Source organism: Tenrec ecaudatus, chromosome 1 (genome assembly GCF_050624435.1).
Source record: "Tenrec ecaudatus isolate mTenEca1 chromosome 1, mTenEca1.hap1, whole genome shotgun sequence".
Lineage (NCBI taxonomy): Eukaryota > Metazoa > Chordata > Mammalia > Afrosoricida > Tenrecidae > Tenrec > Tenrec ecaudatus.
The window spans coordinates 257,590,695-257,618,478 of NC_134530.1; the positions used below are offsets into that span (position 1 = coordinate 257,590,695).

At 44.8% G+C, this 27,784-nt stretch overlaps 1 protein-coding gene and 1 pseudogene across 1 annotated transcript in view; both read left to right on the top strand.

Annotated features, from left to right (window-relative positions):
* GMDS (GDP-mannose 4,6-dehydratase) overlaps nt 1-27,784 on the top strand; it is a 685,335-nt gene that overhangs the window by 567,670 nt on the left and 89,881 nt on the right. The gene's annotated exons all lie outside the window — the stretch shown is intronic.
* On the top strand, nt 2,892-3,271 carry LOC142429776 (mitochondrial import inner membrane translocase subunit Tim9 pseudogene; annotated as a pseudogene).

The following is a 27,784-nucleotide window of genomic DNA, read 5'->3' on the forward strand; positions in this document are numbered from 1 at the left end:
CCATAATACACTGGTCTTAGTCTTACTAGGGTGCCTTCAAAAAGAAGGTCCGGCCAAAACAATGCTTTCTAAGTGCATCTGCTGAGACAATTAAATTGAAAGCAGAGAGGTGAGCTCAGACATTTTAACCATTTGGGGGGGATTCCCAAGAGATAATCCTGATATAACTTCCCAAATGAAACAATAATCATGAGGACTTATTGGGAAGAAATATTAGAAAAATTTTAAACAGCACTGGCGAGAAAAAGGCCAAGAAATTTGCACCCAAGAGATTATTTCGTTTTTTGTTCTGTTTTGTTTTTCCCATCTGGACAATGAGTCTGCTCATGCTTCAAAGGTAGCAAGGAATGTCCTCTGAAATTTTTCTTAGAAAACCTTATCCCATCGATCATACAACCCTGATCTTTCCCCTTTGGACTTCTTTTTGATTCCCCCAAATAGAGGAATCTGATTTGAGTCCCTCCAGGATGCCCAAATTTCCATTTTGACTCAGGTGTAAACGCAAGAGCGCAGAGTGCTTTGAGGAAGGGTTTACAGAGATGGAGACACCGTTGTCCTATGCATTTCCACTTACATGGGGCATGTGTCGAGAACAGTAGCTTTATATTTTGTTACTTTTGCTTAATAAAGGTTTCTGTGATTTAGACTGACCTTCATAAAATAGCCTCAGATGATCTGGGTTTTAGAATTCAGTATAAAAAATGTCTAATGAATCCTCATCATGGGAGAAAGTCTTGGCCCAGCTCTGTTCAAAATATTACACTGACTGAGATAAAGTCCCTGCCCACCAAATGAGGAGATGCAGAGGATATTAGAACCATCTATGGGGAGGTAATGAGGACACACTAAAGCAGGTGGTGGCAATGGGAAAAACAGCGAGAGATGCCAAGACATTTCAAAATTGGAGACCACAGAATTAAAGATCTGATTGGAAGGTGATTTGTAAAAGAGAATGGAGAGCTGAAGGTGGCTCCCAGCTCAAATGGCTGAACAGTGAAGGGCAGTGCAGAGGTGGCAAGGGTGTGACCCAGCTCAGAGACCCGGGAAGAAAGCTTGGTTTTCAGGTAGAAGGTGACGATGAGTTTTCCTCCACTGGAGGTGCCTTTGTATGTAGGTAGGCGGGGCGAGAAGTCTCAAGTATGAGAGACCCGCCAGGCCTGGGACTAGATATGCCAGAGGTGAGAGTTGAAGTCCTGAGGTGAAATCCCCAAAGGGAAGCATTTCAAGGTGGAAAAGAAGCGCACGCACAGGAAGTTTGTCCAAAGGTCGGGAAAGTTCTCATTTCAGGAAATTAGTCTCAGAAACACATTTTGAGAAGGTGGGAAAAAATTTACAAACTATGCACTGGGATCCATGAGCCATAAGGTCAGGCTAATGTGTTTCCCACTAGACCCCTTGTCTTCAAGGCTCCTTAAACCTTTAAAGGGCTAATTAATCCTCACGAATTTCCATTCAGGGACAGAAATATTACGTGTCAGCCCAGGGAAAACTGAGTTTCAGAGGCAAGCAGAGGCTCAATTTCACATTGATACGTCCTGGAAGTCAGGTTCTAAAGCATTTTAAAATTCTTGAAGATGAAAGGATTGATATAAGTATAAGGTACTTTGCCCCACATATTATTGTTTTTATTACCATCAGCAGCATTAATTATCATCATCATTTATATACTCTTGTGAAATCATTAGTTATCAAAAGACAGCTCCTGAAAGGATACTTAGGGTTTTCCAACTCTTGAGATTTTGTTTAATTTAAATATTTTATTACCATACAGCTTCACGCAGAAAAGATCATTTGCTACTTAGTCCTATCAGCTCTGTGCTTCTTCATCCAGAGAAAAAAGACGATGGTCATGGTAAGAGGGAGGAAGCTATCCGGAGTTGGTGACCCACTGTTCTTACTCTACATGAACTGTCCTGTGGGTCTCTAGGTGCCTCGACAGGTTGTGCGATCCAACGAGTTCTGTGTCGAAGATGCAAGTGTTCTCCACAGACTGGAAAGCAGTCACCAAAGATAAGACTGTAGGCCATCATATGTCTCTAGATTTATTTGCCAATTCTTCTTGCCCAAATCTTTGTTTCTCAGAGACAGTTGGATATCACATGTACAGTCTATGTGGATTTTTCTATTGCTCTGACTTCATACTTCGCGACTTTAAACAACACAAGCATGTGGGCTCCCTTCTCTGATGGTCAGCAGTTTGAATTATGCTCCACTGGGCTCGAATCCAGGTGTTGGCAGAACTGGTTCCTTCTGGAAGTGTTAGGGTTCTCAGACGAGATCTGCAAAAGGTGAGGGTATTCTCTTGGCAGATAATATTTCATCACTTTGAACCGTGGTTGCATCACAGTGTTTTCTTTTGGGAAAGCACATTTTAATTACATCAAGAAGAAAAAAATAAATAGAAGACTCTACTCCTTCTCAATTTGTGTTTCATAATAAACGCACTGAAAAGGCACCCTTAAAAGATACCATGTGCTTGGGCAACTATAAGGGAGGGCATATCTCGATACAATTGATGTGTGGATTGTTATAAGAACTGTAAGAGTCCCCAATAAAATGATTTATTAAAATTAAAAAGGAAGGGAAAAAGAACACCCATTCAAGACATTAAAAAAAAAACAACCAAACACCTCCCTGCCCACAAACTCTGCTGTCAGGGAAGTGCCCTAGACTCTCTCTATTGGTATCAGATGCAGGAACCTGTGGTTAAGAGACTCTCCTTACCTAGGCAGGAGAGTGGGGATCCTCTCTAGACAGAATACCGGGCCAACAGCCCTCTCCCAGGTAAGAACTCAGGCTTGCTGGTTCAAGAAAAGCTTGAACCGCTGTTATTCATGAACAGAAAGGACACTCTTGCATCAGAAAAGGTGGCTGCAACACACCACAAGAATATGGCTGCGCGCGTACCAGAGGCCGATCAGATAAAACCGTTTCAGGAACGTCTTGGCACATACAACAAACTTACAGAAACCTGCCTTTCGGACTGTGCTAAAGACTCCACAACAAGAGAAGGCAAACTTGAAGAGACTACGTGTGCACAGCATTACTTACAGAAGTACCCTACATACTCGAGCATGAGCTGACCCGAATATCAACCGAGGCACCTAATTTTACCACAAAAACTGCCTTTAAAAATGTGCTGGAAAAAACTTGACTTATACACAAGAATGTATGGTATTTAAAAATGACACAAAGAATATCCATGAGATTTCAGGAATATCATACTCAGCCGAATGAAGCTCTAGCAGGCCTCCTTGGCCAGCCACCCTAGATAAGGCCAGACTTGGGGGTGATGTTGCCCTGGAATGAGGCTTCACTGGAGAAAATGCCACCATCTGGCAAATGGGAATCACTGGAGAACCAGCTGTTACGCGCCAGGAATAATCACACAGAAGGTCTTGGTCACTGGGAATATTAAGAGGCAACACTTGTTGAAGGCTTAAGATTCTGCAGCTTGGTCAATTGATTAGAAAAATAAACTATTGTTTCTTCAAAAAACAAAACAAAACAAAGTGAGAGCACAGCACATCTGAGGAAACACCCAGTTTATTTGGCCTACGGTCCCCTTTTCAGAAAACAATTGCTCAGTGCTACCTCTGTCCCCACCACCGCACGCCCACCCCCAGCCCCCGGCAATTAAAATCTGTTGCACTGTAGCCCATAGGCCAGGATAAGGTGGCTTCTGTGCTTGCACCACCTCCCCTCCTCTCCCCAGAGCATTCCAGCGTCCCTGGGAGAGGGGGTGTGGAGGGGCGGGCTATCTGCTCCCAAAACATTTATCATCTTGGAAATCCCTAGAGGGTCGCTGTGAGTTGGAATCTACTGGAAGGCAGTAGGTTTGGTTTGTGTTTTGTTTGAAAGAAAGGAAGAGGAACATTTCAACAGCATCGACAAAGCCGCGGGTATGTGGACTCCCTGTCATGGGGAGAGACTGGCTGGTAGGCCTGCGAGGAGTGTGAAAATAAGGAGAAGGAGAAGGAGAAAAAGAAGAAAAGATGGTGCGCACCGATGAGCTTGATCACCACAGACTACCCTGGACAATTCTGTGGCCTGTCATTCACTCCCCAGCCTATTTCGCTGCTCCCCCGGCGCGTCCGTGCATCGACCTGAACAGCTGTCCGATTCCTTTGTATTCATCGTCCCTCTACCCCTATCTTGTCATCATGAGTCTTACAACCAAGCCCATGTCGTCCTTCTATTTCATGTGGCCACTATCTTTTCTTTCTATACCTGCCACCTGATCCCTGACAGGCTCACATTCTAAAAAATTGTATCCTCACCTGTTCCATTGAGTTTTACAAATGTTGTGTCCTTGACCATTCCCAGCTGTTTTAGTGAGTAAAAAGCAAAAGTCAAGAATGTCTTATACTCATGGGAAATGTTTGTTTATACCATAAGCATGGGTCCTTACCCAGTGATGCCCAGATAAGTCTAAATATGACTCTTTTTGTTTTTAACATATTCCTCAACATTAAAATTAAAGATTCCCCTGTGTTACAGAACTTCTGTTGAGAATGTACAGTAGTTTTAAAAGGACACTGTACATTTTTAATTCAATTTCTTTCTATGGGTTGTTGAAAATAGGTCAGCCAAGAAAACTATCCCTGCCTGGAACGTGTAAAGACAGTTGTCAGAGAACATGTCAAGTTTTCTCTCAGGCAAGTTACTAAGAGGTTGAGAGGTGTCGGTTTTCATTATGAAAGGTTACAAAATTACCTATGTATTCCCTTGATTGAAATCCTAAAATTTATCAGAAATCTTGGTCACCTGAATATGTCCTACTGCCTTGCATTAGAAATTTAATAGACATAAACTTCAATACCTCCTATTCCCAGCTCTCAGATGCTTAGAAATATTTTCAAAATTCCTAGCTACATCTTGTTTTGGGTTTTTTTTTCCACTATAACCCAGCAGTGAGTATTTTCCAAACAATGGCAATGGGTCTATAGAAACAGACCCTGCACCTAACACAGCCCCTAGACAAGCTCTTCTTCTGTTCACTTGGACAGAGCAGGCACGTGCCTATTCTGACGCACTCGTCATGTGATCCAGGGATGTGTCATTTCCACCTGGGTCTGTAAGCTTGGGAGCAGGAACGATACTAGACGCACCTCAGAGAGTGCTTGGCACATTGTGGGGGTGATGAATGAATGTAGGTGCATACCATCAGAGAGGAGTCATCATGCGTTCCAGCCAGCTGGGGGGAGCAGACAGCTAGCAATCCATTCTAACATGTAAAATATATGCAAACATATTTTCTCATCCCTTCTATAGGAATGGGCTTCAAAAAGTTTGTGGAGGGGAAAAAATTCTCTTTTAACTTTATTTCCCCCCCCAAATCCTTTAAGTCTCTTCATATGAGATGCTATGGGAAGATGTTCATTAGTTTCTGTGTATCCTCTTTTCATCAAACACCTTAGTGGCATAGCGGGTTAAATGCTGGGCTGCTAACCACCAGGTCAGCAGTTTGAGACCACCAGCCACCCCACAGGAAAAAGACGGGGCTCTCTACGCTCTTAAAGAGTGACACTCTGGAAAACCCCACAAAGGCAGTTCTACTCTGTCCTATACGGTCACTATGAGTCAGAATCAACTCGATCGATAACAAGGAGTTTGGGTGTTTGTCCCCTTTTCATGAGTTCTCTTTCTCCACCCCCTGCTTATATCCCCATTGTTCTTTTGCCGGCTTTTCCGTCTTTCTTCATCTTTTCTGAATCTCATATTATCTTAGGCTCTATCTGTTTCCCTTCCCCCCTCCCTAAAGCTTCTTTTTAAATCTATCCCAGCTCCAGTCATCATAGACAAATTGTTTTCCATAGAATGAGCTAATGATGATGATACTATAGCCCAGTCTGCTCTTTGGACCCAAAGAACATGGGGGCACTGGCATCTACACGGTGCTTCGAGGCATGCACGCTCCCCAATGGGAACTATCCCAGCCTCTCAGCAGTTTCTGGAAGGCTGCTCCAGTCACACTGAGGATGCAAAAGTCAGCCTAGGTTTCATCCGTCTGACGTTTACCTACCAACCAAGGCATAATGGGTTTTGACTGGTTAATAAGAGGTGTCTCATCAGCAGCTACTCTGAGCCTGTATCCATGCCACCAGCTACCTTTCAGCATCTCACTTTGACCACTGTCAATTCCAGTGCACAGCCGCCTTACAGAACAGTGGAGCTGTCCCATGGGTCTCTGAGCCTGTAGCTCCTCACAGGAGGAGAAAGCCTCGTCTTTCTCCCTCGGGACAGCTGTTTCCAGCTCTAACCTTGCTGTCAGAAACCCAACCTATAACTCACTCTTCCACCAGATATTTAAGCATTCTGTTGGTTTTATCCCCAAGGAGCTCCGTAGGCCAAGCGGGCTAAGTGTTGGGCTGCTAAGTGAAAGGTCAGCAGTTCAAGTCCACTAGTCACACCACAGGAGAGAGATGAGGCCGTCTGCTCCCTTCTGTGGAGCTGGATAGCCCTGGAAACCCTGTGGAGCAGTTCTACACTCTCCTTAGGGTCACTATGAGTCAGAAGGAGCGTGGCAATAGGGAACTGTGTTTGGGGGTTTTTTAACTTCCGGTAGTCCATTGCACACTTCTCTGCCTTTCTCCAAAACACTCTGGATAAAAATGGGAGGCATAAGCCTCCATCAGTAGATGCCTGCAATGCTGGTATTTTACCAGGCTGCCAATATCTGACAGCCCTTTAGAATCCTATCCTTACTTGGAATCTTGAGTGTTTTTCTGCCTCTGCTGTTGCAGTGTAGACCAGGAATTTAATATATGAACAGCTAAGGGAAGCGATAGTCATTAAGGACAGTGTTTTTTCACAGATGTTTCAGTAATAAGTATTGGGCTTTAAAAGGCTTCTCCTAGCACAGCTTGTGTACTTTTGGTCATAAATCCAGTCAAATGGTCAGGACAAGACTTTGGATATATTGTCTAAAGCAGTTGTCTGAGTTATAAGAGAGGACTTCAGAATGTCCAAGGAAAAGATATGAGCTTCTTCCATGAACTTTTTGAAGCTCCTTTGTGTGTGTGTGTGTGTGTGTGTGTGTATGTGCACGCGCGCGCGCCATATTATGAGCATGAAAGTTCTGGAACATTCCATTATTTTTAATTCCATTTGTGTATGGGTATGTTATATATGTGACTGTGTGTGTTGAGTATGTGTATGTGTGTGTGAGTTAATGTGCACATATGTTTTTGTGTGTCAGTGTTTGTGTGGTGTGTCATTGTGTGTGAGTGTCCGGTGGCTTTTTGTGCTTCTGTGTGTACATCTATATAGGGAAATCCATTGATTTAAGCCTGTTTGTTGATTGGTCATATGAAATAGTATCATTATGAATCAGTACCTCCCACTTGTGCTGAAAGGCTGTAAGGCTGTTGATGCCAATGTATTGTCTCCTTTTTCACCTGGGAAGGGAGGTGATGAGAGTTGGCGGAAGTCACTGGGTAGGAGACATTGAGTAAACGGCCTGAATGCCAGCTCCCTGGGTGGGTGGGTGGGTATGGGCACTGGGCATGGCAAGGACGGCAAGGACTTGGCCCCATGTCACATGTGGAGTCTGACAGAGAAAAAATAATAATTCTGCACATCCTAGGGTCCATTCATCCCATTGAGAATAACGGTAGCTAAGCAAATTACTTTCATCGAGTTTTATTTAACAATTATAAAAAGACTCATGCTTACCCTCTGTCATTTGGGTTACTCCAGAAAGCATAAAACAAACTCAATTGCGTGTCTACTTAAGCATTCTGAAATAGTTGCATGTTTCCCATTTCTTAGTCCTGAATCATAGTCTTGTATTGGCAGTTTGAGGACCTTTGGGTGAATAGAGAGGTTCCAGGGCTCTAACTCCCTGGCTTGACACAGTAGCGAGAATTCCAGCCAGCTCCCCTACGGTCTCCCCCACCAGCCATGTGGCCACTGCCAGGCTTTCTGCTGCCCACGCCCCCTCCTTAACCATCCCCAACTAAAGCATCTAAATCACATGGAGATAGTTATGCCATCAACCTCTACTGATATCCAAACTAAACAACTTGATGACTTGCTAGAGACACTTTCCTCTTCCTCCTTCTACATGATGTTGTTCTCTTCTGGAAGCAAATAAATAAATCTGCCTCCTTCCTTTCTTTCCTCTCCCCTGTTTCCTCCCCTCCAAGTATCTTTTTTTAAAACATTTTATTAGGGGCTCATACAACTCTTATCATAATCCATACATATACATACATCAATTGTATAAAGCACATCTGTACATTCTTTTCTGTAATCATTTTCAAAGCATTTGCTCTCCACTTAAGTCCTTTGCATCAGGTCCTCTTTTTTTCCCCTCCCTCCACGCTCCCCACTCCCGCATGAGCGCATTATCTTATAATTGAATTTTTCCCTCCGTTGAACTTCACTTCTGAAACCTTTAGACTTTGTGGACTGCATCACAGACTTCAAACTAAAGCCTGTATGTGTGTGAACATGACCTGATGATTGACCACTGCGTCTTCTATTCACTTGACTCACAGTTCATGTTCTCAACTCACACTCTGGACAGTAGGTTTGGAATATCGGCTGTGGGGCTCTTTCGGTGATTTTAAAATTATTATTATTTTAAGTTATTGTGGTGAACATAAGCCATTGGCAGTGATAATAGTGTATTCACCTGAAAGAAACACAAGAAAAATGTTTTCCATCAAAATAACTACGAAGTAAGATAGAATGCCACCTTGGAAAGTTCTGCTTTTAGCTATGTGCACCCTTACTTTTATTCTACATCACCCCATAAGCTTCCCCATCCTCTAATTGAAGGGTGCTATCTTAAACTTCTCCAAAGTAGTGGGAGGTTAAATTAATGTTTGTGACATGTTGAGCTTTTATGATAAAAGATACCATATTGTTGCAAGCTCCTGTGATAATTATCCAAGAAAAGAATTGCCCACGCCAGGAGTCTGAACGAATGCGCCCGAGAAAAGCAGCATCTCCCTCTCTGGCATTCCGCCCTGCACCTCTGATCTCTGCAGTCTTCTCTCCTGATCCTGAGTCTGCTGCCAGTGCTGGAGAGGATTAGAGCAGCTCCCCGGTCCAGAACCGTAACCGGAGGAAATGTGGCAGGGATTAGAAAAGGATCAGGTGAGGCATTTGACCGGGTTTAAGGGCATATTCTGCTGCCCGCTGACCAGACGCTGGTGTGTTGGTAGGGCTTGCCTGCCCTGAACATGGGTGGTGGCATGCACTGTGTCATGAAAACAACTTCCCAGCCGAAGGGATTGAGTGCATCCGACATGGCCAGTCGGGCCTTTCATCCATACCATATAGTGTTCAGTGAGAAGGATGACCGCTCAGGACTTTCCCAGAACCAGACCGTGCGGGTGGGGGCACCAGGGAACAAAGTCTACGAGGCAGATGCTGACTGACAGCCACCACAGAGGTCGCCGAGATGAGCCATGTTGATCTCATCCGCGTGCCTGCATCCAATGTGGGCAAGCATTGCACAGGACTGCCACCAGCACTGGCAGCGCACTGACTCTTGGCAAACAGTGGCCAGTAGGTCTGTACATAGTGCCCACAGCTTTGTTTCATGCTGAGTAGAAATGTAAAAGTCAAATTCTTCATGGATGTCAATTTTCCAGATACTCTTATACAAGCAACCAGGAACATATTGCGTTCTACTTGGATACTACCACTCCGCTGAGCTCCTATGTCGTCACAGTGGCCACGCTCATCCCGTGTCCTTGAGTCTGGCTGCATCGCACAGTCACCCTGGAAGCTGTTACAAATGCAGGGCTCATCCTCAAACCAAATTGGCACACAACCTGTGGGTCGAGCATGGCTGCTTTGTCATTCATAACCTCTTTGGCTTCTTGACTTCCTTGAGAACCAGATGAAAGCCGATTCCCCACACCAGGTTTTAGACTTCATTTTAGGGCAGTCCTCCTTCCTTGGAAATCATGTAGAGCAAAGCAGGATGAAGTTGACACTGTTCTTCTCTCATCTCTATTTTAGCTTAGCTTGGCGTAGACTTTTATGGGTTTATTTTCTAAGTGCCCTTTGTGGGTAATTCAGACTTTGAGTTGTCTGGTCTCACATGGTGTGTCCTTACCTCCCTTTGCAAGTCTGAAGTCAGAACCACCACAGGCTCACAGGGGTGTTGGTTCCAACCCAACATGAAAGCAGGACCTTCTAGGGCTTCCAGTAGTGAAATGGAAAATGTTCGATTTGCTGATGAAAGTTCAGTTCCCTGATTAAAGTTACATTGATGATAGCAATGGGATGCTTTTGCTGTGGAGTGGGCCATGACTCATGGCAGCCCAGGTGCAGCAGAATGAAAGGCTGCCGAGTGCAGTGCCAGTGATCTAGATGGCATGGGAGGCCATCGCCGACCTCCTCTGACTGCCTATTGCCATGAAGCGGGGGTCAGGCCTGCCTTCGCCCTCCATTCTTTTGTGGCTTCTTCTAACCCCAACCAATCCTCCCACAGTGCTCTTCTTCTCTGCTGGTTTGATAATTCCTCGCCAGGGCCACACAGAACTCACCGATAACTCCCCCATTTAAAACGATTAAAATATACCCTCATTTAAGGGGGACTAACAGGACTAACAAATCAGGATCCGTAAACAGTAAAGATACACTCGTTGATCCACCACGAAAAAGGAACCCGCTGCCTGCTTTGGAGGAAGCAGCACTGAAAAGCTTCCGCGTCACATTAAAGCATTTTATAGTAAAGAACATTACATACATCTGCCCCTTGGGGCATATGGTAATTCTATTGGTAGCATCATTAATTTAGCCAATGCTATAGAATGCAAGACACTGTTGAGAAAAAGAAATGATACATATATAAAAGCCTGCTTGTCAGACCAAAATGCATGAACGGTTGACCTGTGCAGGTCAAAAGCTTAAGTGTGTGGACCACTTACATATATACGCACGATGAGGGTGGGGTTAGCGCAAGACTTTCACTAGCATTCATTCACAAGGGCAGAGCCATGCCGGCCAGACACCTGTCAGGAAAAAGCAATGCAAGCATGAGAACAGTAATTATATGGTCGTCCCGGTCCCTGTTCACTGGGCACCCTCCAAGCAACAGATCCGGACCCAAGTCCGATGACCACGGGTTCGGTGTACCTTGGGATAGCACTTTTGACCACTGGAACCTGGGGATAGCAGCCATCTGCTTCTCACACTAAGGTATTTCAGCCTTACGTCCAAAGGAGTATGTCAGTTCCTTAAATCTGCCACAGGTGACTTTAAAGTACCACAGCCGACCCTTCTGTTGTAGCCTTGGAAGGATGCCAGGTGCCTTGAAAGGACAGAGTCGAAAGGGCCAGCCGTCTGTAGCATGCAGCTTGGGTCACCAAGGGCTTGACAGAAACTAGGTCCAAAGTGTCCAATTGGGAACATAGTATAGGTGTAAACGCCCCGTGGGGTCCGTCTAAGTAATGTTCTGTATAAGTAGCATTCTTTCCGAATGGCTGGTTGCCCCACCTGGTTTACCCACCAGCAGAATTGTCATTGTCTTCTCCAAGACAGACATGTCCACCCCCCCTACACCCCTGGACTTGAATTTCTAGTAAAGTTATCTGATCACTCTTGTGGGAGTGTCCACTGATTTGGGGTGACCTTCATACAGTGTTGTAGGGCAGCAACTGTTTGCTCTTCTCCTTCTCCCCTCTCCCCCCCCCCACGCCCATCTTGAGAAACTGACCCCAGCTGAGGTGAGGCCTCTTCTGTCAAAGTGGCTTTAAGATGTACCAATAAAAGGGGGTGCTGTATGGTTCAGGGGCACAGGCAGGCTCACTACCTCCTTGCTGGGAGACTGTGGTAGAAGATGGCGTTGACTCTGAGGAGGTCCATTTTCATGGGAGCAAAAAGCCTTGGAGGAAACCGGTGGGTTCAGAGTGGTGATCTTGCGGTGAGCAATTCAATGTGTAAGCCACTCTGCCACCAGGGCGGTGGCGCTAACCACAGCATAACCAAGTGACAGGTGGCGGGAGAGACATGTGGCAGTCAAGATCTTGTGTCCAGATGGCCTTGGTTTTCCCAAGTCTGGGCCCCAGGAGTTTGGCATGGAAGGAAGTATGTCATTTCCCAGAAGGGCCTGGATGTTGTGTTTAGTGGTGGCTGTGCTGATGCTCTTTAGAATGTTTTGTATGAAGACATATTGGATTGTTCTGCCCTGCCATTGTTCGCTGAGACCTGTGAGCTCTGCAGTTAAGCAGTCCAGTACATGGTACAGAGTATAGGCCTCTGAGTGCTTGGTGATTGCAGGAAAGCCACAACTAGAACTGGGATAAAAACAGGGACCACTAGCTATTTCCAACATTTGATCAGTGTGATTGATTTTCTTGATCCAGTTGATGAATATATCCACTTGGTTTTCTGCTATCATGTGGTTAGGCTTATGAGGAATCCACGCATACACAAATGTTTTGCCTGTCTGGGAGAGGGTGGTAATTTGAAGCAGAGTGTTTAGAGGCGAAGCTGACTTGACAACCACAGTGGAGGTAAACAGCCTGATTCTGCAAGGATGGTGTTGACAAGCAGTGATTCTTGGGACTCCTCCAGCCCCAGTATGGGCTCTGACTTCAAAGATTTAGGCAATATAAAAACAATTTTTTTTAAATATGAAGTCATTTGCATTAACTCTGCCTATACAGTTTGGGATTTTATGTCATTGTTTTATATACATCTGTAATTTTTATTGACTATCTCCAGAAATAAATCTCCAGTAAATCCAACTGCTTTCTCTGAGGCTTAAGCTCCCTGAGGTTAGATAATCTGCCCTGTTCACTCTCCAAGTTGTCCTGATTCACAGTTGGAAAGGTCGTTTGCAAAGAAGAGACGTTTCCCCTGAGTTCACATTTCTTTCTCCCAAACTTCAAATTCTTGTTCTAAGACATACCTCATAGTCCCAGATATAAGTTCAAGTTTCAGCCTATGTCCTGGATGTGTTCCTCCATTTCCCTTTACTCGGTGAGACAAGCAGCCATTGCAATAGCGCTGGCAGAGAGGGATGAAGCGCTAGAGCACTCAAACGAGGGGGTGCCCGGGGACCCAGGTGAGGGACGTTTGCTCTCCACTCTCTCTTCCTTCCTTTGATGGATCACTAGAACACTGGAGGGTTCTCCCTAGCCTTGCAGTTCAGGTGGCAGGCAGCGTCGCCTGGACATTGTTTGAGGTATGAGATGCATGACCACATGCATGCCTGCATCTCCTTGGCACGGTTTCTGTTTGTTAGAACCTCATTGTCATTTCTCATGATTTCCCAAGAAGTGCTGTCTCTGTCATTCTCATTTCAGAGGAAGAAATTAGGACATGGGGAGGTGGGAGGATCTGTCTAGGGTCAAGCCCTGAGGCCCTGGCAGAGTCAGTGTCCAAGCTAAAGTTTGCCATTGTGCTCACCTTGTTCCTCTCAGCATCACATGCGGCGAGTCCATCAAAAACAGTGCCTTTCTGCCCATCTCCTCCCAGGACACCTGACCTTGATACATGTCTTCTAGCAGAATGCACCTTGACAGCAGCACAGCCAGCCTACCGAGCACTTTGATTCTGAGAGCTCTTCTTCTGCCTCCTTTCAGCCCCGATGATTGTGTTGTCATTGTCTTTGTTACCTGCTTTGAGGTTGGCCTCCGGCTCATGGCAGCCCTGCCTACTACCCAACAAAGCACTGCCTGGTCCGGAGCCATTCCCAGGATGGGTAGCAGACAGAACCACAGGGCATTCCCTGGCTGGTTTTCATAAGGAAATGACCAGATCTTTCTTAGTCTAAGTCTGGAAGCTCTGCTGAAGCCTGTTTAACCAAAGAGCAACATACCTCCCTCCCTCCACCGACAGGCAGGTGGGGGCCTTGCTTGAGGAGCACTGGCCAAGAGTCAACCCCCGTCTCTCATACAGAGTGTGAGAACTCACCTACTTCACAGCCTGGAACTGTATACTTGGCCATCGGAGACCAAGGGTCTGTTCATGTGTCGTGTAGAGCAGGGCAGGCACAAAGTGTTGACTTCTAAAGAACTTTGTTACGTGTTAGGGGTCACAGACCACCTCGGGAGTCTCACAGGCCACATGACAATGCCTCTTTATCCCCTTCATGCAGCACTAGCATGCATTTTATTGGCCATTTAAAGCTTGCTTTTTGAGCAGTGTTTTCTTATAAGCTTAAAGGAACCCCCCCCACACACACACACACAAAACCTGTAAGATGCAGTGTAGTAGAACGTGAGTGCTTCGGGCCTGTTGTTTCTTAAGCTACAGGGCTGCTTCCTTGTTTCTCAGGGAATGGGATCAAAGCCCAAAGCCCACCTGGCAGACATGATCCTTTCTCTCAGGTGCTTTGGGATTCTTCCAAGTGACTGGCCAGGAACCAGTTGCTGCCCAGTTGACTCTGGCTCTTGGTGAGAAGTGTGTGGCGGAGCAGAACTGTGCTGCTCAGGACTTTCCAAGGCTGAAGGAGATCACAATGTCTTCTAATGTGCCCCTTGGTAGATTCAAACCCTTGACTTTTCACTTAGCAGCCAAATGTATTGATAGTTTCCACCACCCAGAGATTCTCCTATGACAAACGGCTAGGTTTTAGTTTAAAAAAGAATATTCTATCAGTGCACTGAGGACAGGTATAATTTTCGAGGCCACTCAAGTTGCTTTTGCCAAGATCTAAGCCAGGGGATTAACTCGCAATCTGATGCAATGAGCCTTTTGTACCGACACTCGGGTTGCATTGCACAATGAGGTCTTTATCTTAAGCACGTCATATGTGGGCCCACACTGTGTCATGTGTGTGTCCTTTCTGCTGTCACTGTGCTGACAGCATTCCCAGAGGCAGATTCCAACTTCATGCCCATTGCCCTAATCCCTTCCCTTCACCCTCACCGGCCTCAGCCCCTCTCTTGGTGCGCTTCACTGATTGCAGGGAATGCTGCCTCCCCACAAGGGCCGAGAAGCCACCGCCTCGGGCTGCTTCTCTCTCTCTCTCTACCTTGAGCACCGATATATGGAGAGGCCACGTCCACCTCACGGCCCGACTCTCATTATGGAGAGCAGGGTTGCAGCCTGTGGTCGCCTTCCAGCCCTGCAAATTTGCATGGGCACTTTGCCTGCTCGATCCTTCTGCAGGTTTCCAGTCCATGCCTTTGACATTGGACAAGCAAGTGCGGGCTTGCCTATTGGATCATTCTTATGTTATTTACTATGCCTGACCTGTTTCTAGAAAGTGTTTCCGAAAAGAAGGTATCCATGCAACTAAGTAGTAGGAAGGAGGACTTCAGCGTGGCACACAGAGTGAAGCGCTCGGCACTGCACATAGCAGAGGGGCCTCGGAATTTGAAACCCGACCAACTACCTCTAAAAAGTCGTAGCCAGCTGAAACCTTCTGGGGCACAGTGCTAGTCTGCCTTAGGGAACAAGTGGGGAACCTTTGTCCACTCATGAGTCAGAATTGACGCAAGCACAAGTGAGTAGAGGGTCACAGTCTCCAGGCGAGTCCCTTATCGCAACAACGAAATTAGTCCGTGAAAACATTTTCTCCCAGAAAGCAGGCCTTTAGTGATGGGAGGACCAGCAAAACACAAATAACAACACCTTCCGTGCACTTAGTTACTATGGATAGAATTACTTTCCTACGGACGTGCGCGATCCCAGTTCCAAACCTGGGCGCTACTAGCGCGCGTGTCTCAGGAAGTTCAGAATTGGAAGTAACAAGACAGTTTTCACCCCACCACACTCTCTGTGACTGGGTGAAGAGCCCTGGCAATAGCACTACCCAGATCTGGGTTCACGCCCCGACTCCTGCCTGAGGCTGGCCCCATTGGCAGGAAGGCACGGTGGGTGGGGAAGAGCCGGGTGGGCAGGGAAGGGCAATCGGACATCCTATAATCAGATCTTCTGTGTGAGGGCTGTAAGCCATTCCCATCGCGGTGTCATTCCTGGGCAGCGCAGTGGTTCAGGGGCTTCCAGAAAGCTGAGCTGTGCCGCCCTCCCCAGAGCCCTGGAGCAAGTTGCCCTTCATTGTTGTCTCAGCAACACTGGCTGTTTATCCCACTTCTGTGAGACTTCAAACTACTTCTCAGCCATTGATAGGCAGACAGATTTTTTTTTTCCCCCTCCGTCACCATCTTTCAGCCCATGTGTTGACCTTGAAACCTTATGACTCGGTTTTGCTTTCTTACAGTCACATAAAAAGTCTGGTTAGCAGAGACATGGTTCTGGTGGGCACACTGGAGATGTAATTTTAATTCCTTCTATTCCCAACCAATAATAATATTGAAATGTTGGGTAAACAACATTTGAGAGTCCTGAAACTTGAGAGTCATTTAACTGCTAAAATACTACTCTGTTGTCCACAAACCACCAGTTATAAACGTTTCCATGCCCCGTTCAGTTGACAGCAAGGGGTTCTGAAAGTCATCAGCGAGGAGCTGGTAAGAGATGCCAAGCACGGCTTGGCCTTCCCCAAAAATACAGCACGTGGATCTGCCTGTACGACAGTTTCCTGAGAGTCTCGAGATCGGTTGGATGACATAATGTGCAACCATAGGCAAATAAATGAGCGTGGGCCTTCCCGTCAGTGGAGTGCTGTGGAGCCATTCCGTGCAGCTTTCGTTTAATGGGTGGAAGCTGGCCTAAGGCAGTGGTTTTGGATAATAAAATGTTGAGTGAAAAAAAAAAAAAGAAATGCAAACCATGGGCAAACAGCATCATCATAGCAATATAAGAAAATGACACAAAGATTGGAAAGAAATAATCGTTCGACCACCTATTTTAAATATTTCGTGTAGTCCAGGCCTGGTTCCAGCATCCACATTACAATGGTGGGCCTGTAAGGGGTTTTCCCCATATGTTCTTGTCCTCAAATGTGCACTAATGAACGTGTATTGCTTTCTTTAAAAGGTAAAAGAAACATGTCAGGTACAGACCTCAACATTGTTCTCATCAGTTAAAGAAAAGCACGAGGAAAGACACACATATTTCTCACGTAGCCTCAGGTGAGAACAAGTAGGAAGAGCAATCAGGATGTTCCCTTGCCTTTCCCCTTCCCCTCACCTCCTTCCATCAATCACCAAGCCTTTTGATTCTATCTCCGAGTGTCTCTTGAAGGCATCAGCTCCTCTCCCTCCCTGAGCCACCAGCTTTACTGAGCCCACGCCTGCTCTCCTCTACCCATCATCAGACTGGTGCCTCGGCCTCCCGGCTTGTCCTTCCAGCTGTGATGTTGCCAGAGCACTTCTTCTTGGAAGTGCGAATCAGAGCCTGTCACTTCTCTACAGAAAACCTTGCGGAGATACCAAGTTGCCTTGCAAGGACCTTCTGCCTCCCCTCTTGTCATTACTAATCAGGATGTCTTGGTGTAGAAGCTTCACCTTGCCTCTTGTTTGTGACTTGTCCGTCATTCCACCTGCTCAGACATCCCAGAAAAAGCCTGCTGCTACTGAAACAATTCCAACGGATAGTGACCTTATAGGACACATTTGAACTGCCTTTGGAGTTTCTGACACTGTAAATCTTTATGGGAACAGCTAGGCCCAGCTTCCCTCTGGATCCGTTTAAGCCACTGACCCACAGTACCACCAGACTCGTTGCTCCCATCACACCCACCTCCAGTGCCCAACACCTTCTCCTCTTAGTGGAGGACATGTTCTAGGCAGCGTCATCATTTTCCCGAGGCTGAGCTGCATGCACACAGCCCCCTGCACTCCCCGGGGCACCTGGGCTTCACTCTCTGCTAGCACCCAGCCCCTCGCAGTCTGCAACCTTGCATGCATGGCTCCAAAGTCCAGAAAGCTCTAGAAAAGTCAAAACAGCGCTTATAACTCACTAGGCAGCAAATTCTAGCCTAGACGAATGCAGGATGATTTGTCATCTCACTTGCATCAACTACTATGGATATCCATATTTTATTCCGAAGAACTCTCGCTGTATTTGATTATGGGATGGTGCCCTGGTGATGCTAGGCTATTCAGATGATGGAACCGAGTGGACCGTTAAATCCAAGGCAGAGAGGTCAGCTCAGAAGGTAATGGCAACTCTTTTGGGAGATTCCAAGGGAATGATCTTGGCTAGATTTTTTAAAAAGACATAGGGAAATCTCCGGGGCTTATTAAGAAGAAGTTTTAAATGGTATATTGGATATTGCTGGGGGAAAAGCCAGCAAGGTTGTACCAAGGATTTTTTTTCCCATCACAATGTGCCTGCTCATTCTTCCAAGGTATTAAGGGCCGACTTAGGAGCATTTCATTAGGAAATGGAGCTCCATCTACCAGAAGTTGCCCCTTTAGACTTTGTTTTGTCCCTCAAACCCAAAGAACCTCTCAAAGGACCATGATGTGAGTCTCTCCATTTTTGATGTGGTGTAAACCAGAGGGCGCAGAGTTCTTAGGGGAAGGGTCAGAGCAATGCAAGCTGCCTTCAGAAGGGTCCAGACGTGGGTGGAGCGTAAGTCAAGGGATCGTAGCATCACAGTTGGCCATTTTTGTTTAATGGGTTTTATGCTTTTGTAGAAGTACTGTTTTACTTCACTTTGTGCTTTCACCTCTGTATTGGACACTGTACAGATGTGTTTTGTCCCATTTGTGCCCTTGCTTGAATTTAACCCATCACTACCTTCTCCACTGGTGATATTTAAATATTATCTATAGAACTAACATTTCATTGTTAAAACTCATTGAACTATTGTTTTGGAAAGCTTCTGATTGGCTTTGCTCATCATTTTATCTGTGAGTATTATCATTAAAGACTTTAATACTAGAACTAAATAATGATCTAATCTTAAAGAAACATTTAAGGTAAAACAAAAGGGTGATTGGCTTCCATCAAGTACTAAGATAGCAGCTCTCAGAGGCAGGTTACCCTAATATTTAAATAAGGTCCAGGCGGGCAGGGACCATGTTTGGGTTATTTCTTTCTCACCTTGTGTTAGTCTGGGTTGACTAGAGAAACAAATTCTGACTCCACCACACTAAGGCTAAACACTAAGGGTGTACAACAGAACAGCAAGGGGAGCAGGGCAACGAAGTCCCCAAAGAATAGCAAAAATAGACTTTGGGACCAGGATGCGGCACCCCATCAGACTCGACCAGAAAACACTCGTAAGATCAACAAACAGACCTTGAAATATTTACAGGCTCTTCTTTTCCAAGTCACTGGTTTTGTTGTTGTTCTTGTTGTTTCGTTTTCTTTTGTTGCTTTGCTTTGCTTAGTCTTGTTTTTGTGCATGTTATTATCGCTACAGGTCTATCTAGATAATATAGGCGGGATAAACAAGCTGGAGGAGAAAACAACAGGGCCAACAGTTTGGGGAGACATGGGAGATGTGGAAGTTTGGGAAAGGAACTGGTTGTTGACAAACCCTGGGACAAGGAAACAACAAGTGACCCAAAATAGATGATGAGGAGGGCTTGGTCAAAGTCAATGTAACTGAGAGGAATTACTGAAACGCAAATGAAGGCTGAACATGATAGTTGGACAAGAGGAAAGTAAAAAGAAATAGAAGAAAGAAGTAGGAGGCAAAGGACATTTATAGAGGTCTAAATACAGGCATGTGCATATGTAAATATATTTATATATGACGATGGGGAAATAGATTTATGTACATATATTTATATGTTTAGTATTAAGGTAGTAGATGGACATTTGACCTCTACTCAAGCACTCCCTCAACACAAGAACACTTTGTTCTATTAAACTGACATTCCATGATGCTCACCTTCCCGACTTGATCACTGAAGACAAAACGGGTGCATAAGAAAATGTGAAGAAAGCTGACGGTGCCCGGCTATCAAAAGATATAGGGTCTTAAAGGCTTGAAAATAAATAAGCTGCCATCTAGCTGAAAAGCAACAAAGCCCACATAGAAGAAGCACACCAGCCTGTGTGATCATGAGGTGTCAGAGGGATAAGTTGTCAGACAGCAAAGAACAAAATGTCATATCATTGTGAATGAGCGGGGGTGCGGAGTGAATACCCAAAGCCCATCTGTAGGCAACTGGATATCCCCTTACAGAAGGATCACAGGGAAGAGATGAGCCAGTCAGTGTGCAGTATAGCACCGATGGATGAAACATACAACTTTGCTCAAGTTCTTAAATGATCCCAATTCTACCTTACAAATTCGCTAGATCAGAGGATGTACACTGATACAGATAAGCGCTGGAAACAGGGAATCCAGGACAGATACACCTCTCAGGACCAATAATGACTGTAGTGATACCAGGAGGGTAAAGGTAAGGTGGGGGAGAAAAGGGAAACAGATCTAACCCCCTCCTTGGGGGACGGACAACAGAAAAGTGGGTGAAGGGAGACATCGGACAGTGTAAGACATGACAAAATAATAATTTATACATTATCAAGGGTTAGGGAGGGAGGGAGGGAATGAGGAGCTGATACCAAGGGCTCAAGTAGAAAGAAAAAGTTTTGAGAATGATGATGGTAACAAATGTACAAATGTGATTGACACAAGGGATATATATATATATATATAGATATAGATATATATAGTGACAAGTTGTATGAGCCCCTAATAAAATGATTTAAAAAGAAAAAAAGAGCTTTGTATACAAGACTAATTGGATATTGAGAAAATATCCCAGCCCAGCCCAGATCTAGTCCATAAATCCAATATTAGCCCATATGGCTGATACCAATCTATAAAGTCCTCTTCAGACTCACGAAATGCATGCAATGATGCCGAATGCAGGGAGATCGCAGGCCAGTGGATGCAAAGTCTTGTGGATCCAATAGTGGTGTAAGCATCCCAGCACTGGCTGGTCTCAACGTGGTTCCTCAGCTCCAGGGCTCTGGCTGCATTGGTGTAGCTCCATCAGGCTCGTCATCAGTAATGTTTCACAGGGAGTGAGCATATGTCCTGCCTCCAGAGAGCTTTTTATCTTCTTAGTACCTCCAAATGAGGTCATCGAGTTGTGGCCTGATTGACAGGCTAAGTTCCACCCTTACACTTTTAAGTCTCAAATTGACAACAGATTATATGTAACTGCCACACACCTCATACATGGAAATAATGACAACAGGAATTCAAGTAAGCATCATTTATTGGACACATTGTGCATGATCTCATTTGGCCTTTTCAGTAAGTTATGAAGCATCATTATTCTACTCCTCATTTTACAGATGAAGATTCTGAGGTTGAGAGAATTTAAGTAGCTTGTCCAAGGTAACCTGACTAGAAAGTGGTGGAACAGAGATTTTTCCCAAACTGACGCCAGAGCTAGTATTGTTGGAATTCTTGTGAACACCCAAGCACAATATACAGATGTCATCGGTGTAGCCTGTGTTCTTGGATTCGTGTCCATGCATCCCCGTGGCAGCAGGCTCTCACCTGGCCATGCCTTGACTGGAATCTGTGCCTGACTTACATAAGGACAACACGATGGTGTGATTTGCTGTGCTTTCCACTGAATGTTGGCTTCCTAGAACAGCAAATCAAAATGTTCTTCACACTCATGTGGGTTGACACATTTTAATTGATGAGCTAGCATGGGCTGAGGTTATCTAAATGGTCCATCTGTTATAATTTTGGAAACTGAGAGAAATGTGCCCACCTCCATGCTCCTTATTTCGTATTCAAGAGTGTAAGTGGTAACCAAAATATTTTCAGGGAATCAATTGAAAATATGCAATCTTTATATAATTATGTTTCTGGGAGGTGATTTTGTTCTCTATCAACTTAAAAAGCCAATTTTGGTTTTCTTTGTCCCAGCTACTTCTTTAGTCCTAGGTCTTTTTCATGTATTCACTCCCTTTGTTGGGTTAAAAAAAATCCCTTGGCATGACTCAATAAAATTAACCTGTCATCGGGGAGAATTGATTTTCTAAATCTTTTCAATGAATTAGAACAGTGGTTCTCAACCTTCCTAATGCCGCGACCCTTTAATACAGTTCTTCATATTGTGGTGACCCCCAACCATAAGATTATTTTCATCGCTGCTTCATAACTGTAATTTTGCTACTGTTATGAATTGTAATGTAAATATCTGATATGCAGGATGTATTTTCATTGTTACAAATTGAACATAATTAAAGCATAGTGATTGATCACCAAAACAAAATATCATTATATATTGTGAAATATTTATTTCTAATGACAAATAAATGAAATTTTGTCTTGAAGCATGGTGTAGCATGGGTAACAGTCTTCACACCGGGTGCTTGTATGTGTGTGGACCCACCTGGAGACAGAGGAGCGGTGTCTCGGTTCCTAAGACCATCTGAAATATGTGTTTTCTGATGGTCTTAGGTGACCCTTGTGAAAGGGTCATTCAACCCCCAAAGGGGTTGCTACCCACAGATTGAGAACTGCTGAACTAGAGGATGACTGACGATAGCAAAAGAGACCTGACTTCATAAAAATATTTCTCACAGGTGACTTTGAATATGTGATCCTTTTCTCATACCTTAAAAACATGTGTGCTGTCTATTTTCCCCTCCACAATGTCTTGTTATAGTGCTTCCTCCAGCCAGTTCTTCCCATGCCTGATGTTGTCGCTCCCCAGTCCTTCAGGATGAAGCCAAACACCATCTGACCCCCAGAGACTAGCCTGTTTCTTCCAGCTACGAGCCTTGCTCCTCTCAGGCCTCCCTGAGCTGCACTGTCACTGGGATGAACGTCTTATCCTAAGTTCCACGATGACAGAGGCAATACCTCTGACATCTTCATTGTCCGCAACATCTAGTGCAGTGCTTTTTACACAGAGGGTACTAAGGAAATGTTTGCTTTACTAGGCCTCCCACAAGCCAGTCGTTGCCCCTTCACCATCATTCTTCTAGCGGATAGAATGGGATGTTCCATGGTGTCCGTTCCTATAGCTAAGTGCTTAATCTTCAAAATACGTAGCTCTGTCTTTTTCAGCGTCTTTCTTGGATTTCCTAAACTTGCTCTCTAGCTGCTCTCTGAGCCTCAATCCTCTTCCATCTGCAAAGCATTGTGAATAGAATGGTCCACTGACCTCCCTCCCTCACAGGCTCATCCTCGCCCAATCACCAACCCCTTGGAGCCCACATGACTCTGTCCAGCCTTCAGAGGTCTCCATACTATGGTTTCCCTAGAGCCACACCTACCCTCTGTCTCAGGCAGGGTTCCTCCTCAGTCCCCCAGAGATGCCCACTGCATCAATCTTCTCCACTTCTGGTCTTCTTTCTGGCATTCACGACCAGTATAGCATCGTTTAAATTTTGTCAAAAATCTTCCATTGCTAACTAATTTTATTTTCAGGGTTAGAGTCCAGCACCATATCTTACCTTACTGTGGAGTCATCCACGATGTCTAGCATGATGGCGGACAGATAATAAGTGATCAGTGCTATGATTAACGGGACCTGACGCAATCAGGTATGCACACACTTCTCAGAAACACATCTCACTTTGGACCATAATCCAACGGACAACTCGCTCAACTTGACAAAATACAGTTTATAAAAATCTTATACGTACTCGTTTGGTGAATTATGTCTGGGGACTTAAAAGCTCATGAGCAGCCACCTGAGATACTATTGATCTCTACTAGTCAGGAGCAACAGGAGAAGAAGGAAAGCAACGACCCTAAGAAGACAGTAATGTACGTACAAGACATGATCCACAAGGACCACCAGCTTCTCTGCACTGAGACAAGAAAGAGATGGTGCCCAACTACCAATCCCAGCTGTTCTAATCAAGGTCACAATTGATGGGCCTTAATAGGTCAGGGAGGGCTGTGGAACAAAACCTAAAATTCTTTAACAATATAGACTGGTTGAGCCTGAAGGACCTTCCAAGGCTATTGCTCTGAGATGCTCTTTAAACCTTGATCCAAAACCAAAAGGAAGTTACCTTTTATCTAAGTAACAGGTTGGGTCACAAGATAAAGAATATCATGTGTGACTATTGTGGTCATTTCCAAAATCCCATATAGGAGACCAAACTGTCAACAATTACTTTAGCAAAGATGAGAATGTAATGGAAATGGAGCAACCAGAACCAAAATTATGTGGATGCTCCCACACTTTGAAGAATGTAACCAGTGTCACCGGACAATGTGTATAGAAATGGTTGAATAGGAATCAAAACTGCTGTGTAATCCATCACCGAAAACACAATAAAGTCATGGTTTAAAAGAAAGATAGGTGTCTCAGCATAAATGCACACTAGTGAGGACCATATTCTTACATCTAGTCTTACAAGAAGCCTCTTGTCATCAGAGAAAAGAAAAGAAAAAGAAGTAAGATGACACTAAACTCTCAACCTGAATCTAAATATCCAGTTGTGCCTGGGAGGAGACTTGGTATTTCAATTGTTCACAAGCTTATTACAAACGAAGATGCCAGTTTGGTGTTGGAAGCTTTCATCGCCGTACAACCCTTAGTACATAGAGATACTTACACAGAGACCTTGACCTAAGCCCAGGGAAGAAGGCCCATGCAGTCATTGTACCATGCTAGGGTAGAGGCAAGGGATTGTATGTTATTACTTACTCAAAGTAGTTTTTAGTGTACGTCTACCAATATAGGAAAAGTCATAGGCAAAAGCAACTTTCAAAAAAAATGTGAATGAAAAGATGTAAATACTTCAGCTCCAACCTCCTCTTTGGTATGACAAACATGTTTGGATATGTTAGAGTATCACTTGTGGGTGGAGCTGTAGATAAAGAGAGGGGAACTCAGGTAACAACTGCCTGCCTTAAGAATATCTACAAATTATTAGTTAAATACCTGCCCTCCCTGAGAAAGACACAGAGAGGGGAAGAAGGCACACTCAAAACACAATCCTTGGCATCCGGTGTGTTCTGTCTTCACCGAGTCCTGCACAACTGCCCGCATCAGTCACTGTCCCACAGCAGAACGGTCACTGAAGAATGCTCTGCACCCTGAATGTGCCTAGGAAAGAGCTCAGCCCCTCCGACAGGACCCGTGGGCCATCCATGTAAGGCTTTCTCTGGGGGTCAGCAATCAGCAGTTCAGCAGCCAGCACTTATAGGTCAGCATGGTTCATCATTTCTCTCCTTAGAGCACACGCGGGTGGAGCCGTCAGAGAGGAACTCAACTTCATGGAGCACGTGGTCCCCACATCCAGGCTGACTTCCAGGAAACCAGGAGAACAACGCTGTCATCTCAAGTGCCAATCTGTAAACTTTGGAAAATCAGTGCTTAGGGCTTAGGGTAGCCAACCAGGAAACCTGAACAGACTGACCTGAGAAGCATGTCACTTCCCTGACCGAAGGCCTGCACCCAGCACCATCGGACTGATGCTTGGGGAGGAGGGATGAACGCGCATGCGCTACCCTTCACTGGTCTCTCCCTTGATGAGCAAGATGCAATGACCTCACCAGCCCCAATGCAACAGCATTGCCAGCACTGAGTGCAAACTGTGAGGGAGCATCGTAAAAGTTCTCAGTAAAAGAGCTGCAGACTCTGCCACCAAGTAGATAGATGATTTTCGGAGCCAAGGGGACAGCACAAGAGTCGCATCAGGATTTCTGGTGGCCCAGCACAATCATTCTGTTACAAGTTCTTCAGCAGTGCTTTACAAAGGGTAAATGACATTACAAACTGTCAAGCCCAGACAATCTTGGTCAAAACTGAAATTTTGTCAGGTATCACCAAGAAAGCAGGATGCTTTGGTCTTGTTGGGGTATCATGTCCTTTTTAAGATTCTTTCTGGTCTACAAAGCAGTGTTCCAGTTTCAAGTTTGATAATATCTACAAGAGCTATGTGTCATTTAAGAAGAATCGCTCACACCCCCCTCTGAAAACTCTTATTAGACATTTGAAATTTTATCGCATCATGTCTGCTGACAAGAGACAAAACTCGTAGGCTGTGAATCAAATTTTAACCATGTTGGCATAATAGTTTCTCTGCATTGCAAACACGTTTTCCTGCAGATAAAATTCACTGTTATACCTAAAAAATAAGTACAAACTTCGTTTATTAGTTTATTTATTTTTAACAACCTCACCAACAAACAATTCGCATATCATACATTTCACTAGTTTAATCACATTCATAAAATTTGTGCAACCATCACCACTATCAATTCCAGGATCCTTCTTCTTCCTTGTCCGTGTTGTTAGCTCTCCATTTCCCTGATGATGCTTCCTTGTGGGCATGGCCTTCTCGTGAAGATTCTGGGGACTTCCTTTCCTTCTCCCTGGAAGTGGGACACACTTTCCCTCTGCTTCACCTTCCTGTTCAGGAACAACACGCAGAGAGATGGAGGAGCCATGTAGAGACCTGCGCCAGTGCTGATACGCTTCCACCAGCACTAGATCCACAAGACTTTGCACTCACTGGCCTGTGGTCTTCTGCCTTCTGCATCATTGCTTGTGCTGTGTGAGTCTGAAGAGGAATTTGTGGACTGCATCAGACATATGGGCTAATATCAGACTTAAGGACCTGGACTGGGCTAGAATGTTTTCTCGCTATGTCTTGTTCTTTGATATAACTCGCCCTTACTCACATTTGAGTGTCTCTGGCTTTGTTTCTCTCATCAACCAGACCTAACACACTGGTCCACAGTCAGAAAGTATTAACTTGCGGCTTAATCCACATGGGAGAAACTGTGAGTGAGTTCGGGACTTTTATTGCCATCCATAGCCTTCTGTAATCAGGGTGTTCAGGATTTAGGCTCTAAACTATTCCCTTCTCCAGGTTTGTTTTTTATTATTTAAAATTCACGGATCCCTTAGGCTGGTGTGCTTCTTCTGTGTGGACTTAGCTGATGCCACACTTAGATGGCTGCTTGTTTGAAGACAAGCTGTTTTCTCATAGCCAGGCACCATTGCTTTCCTCATTACACTGCTATCGGACCCATATGTTCAGTGATCACTTCGTGGGGGCAGACTTTAAGGAGGGCCATATCATAAGAACTAATTGTCCTTAGGTTAGGGCTACTATAAAGTGCAGTCTCAAAATCCATTCATGTATCTATGGTTTGTATATGTCTCTGGTTCACTTTAAAGAAATCATTATTGTTTTGTTGAAGGACATCATAAATTATCGCCCTGGGCTTATGGTCATTCTATTGACAATACCATTAATTTAGCATGCGGTATAGAATATACATACTGTCCAGAAAAGAACATATCCATGTATGATACTGTTCTTTTAGACCAAAATACATGGACTGTTAATTTCTACAGACTAACCACTTAGGTGACTGGACACTATTCAGACAATGTAGGGTGGGGATATATAATGGTTATTCAGAAAGGTAGAACTGAACAAAACATGTCATAAAAAGGCAGAGAGTACTGAAATAGCATATATATGTTATTTGCCATTTATCGGGCATGAATTCTGAACCAAAATCCGATGACTTCCTCATCCACAGCTTTGGGATGGTGGTCATCTGCTTCTCACACTAGTGGATGTCAGTGTTGCGCCCTTGAGACTCATTCAGTGCCTCGAAACTTCTGCCAATGTGTTTAAGGGGAAGTCCAGTTTGCTTAACGAGATTCTAATTCGGATCCTTCTGATGTGGCCTATGAAGGATGTTGTGTACATCAAAAGGACAGAATCTAAAGTCCTGGTTGTCTGTAGTACACTGAATAAAAACTGGGTCATTTGGAGCTTATCTATATATTTATTACTGAGAATTTGTCCCAGTGGCCAGCTTTTCTACCTGATTTACCCACTGACCTAACTGCAGTCACCTTCTCTGTGACTGACAGGCTTTTCACCTCTTGCCTTGGGTTTCTGGTAAAGTTTAGTAATCACTCTTGGAGGGGTGCCTATTAATTTGGGGTGACTATAGAATAATGCTTTATGGCAGGAACTGATTTGTCTTCGCCACCTCCCCACATCAGGCAAGACTGACCCATTTTAAATGAGG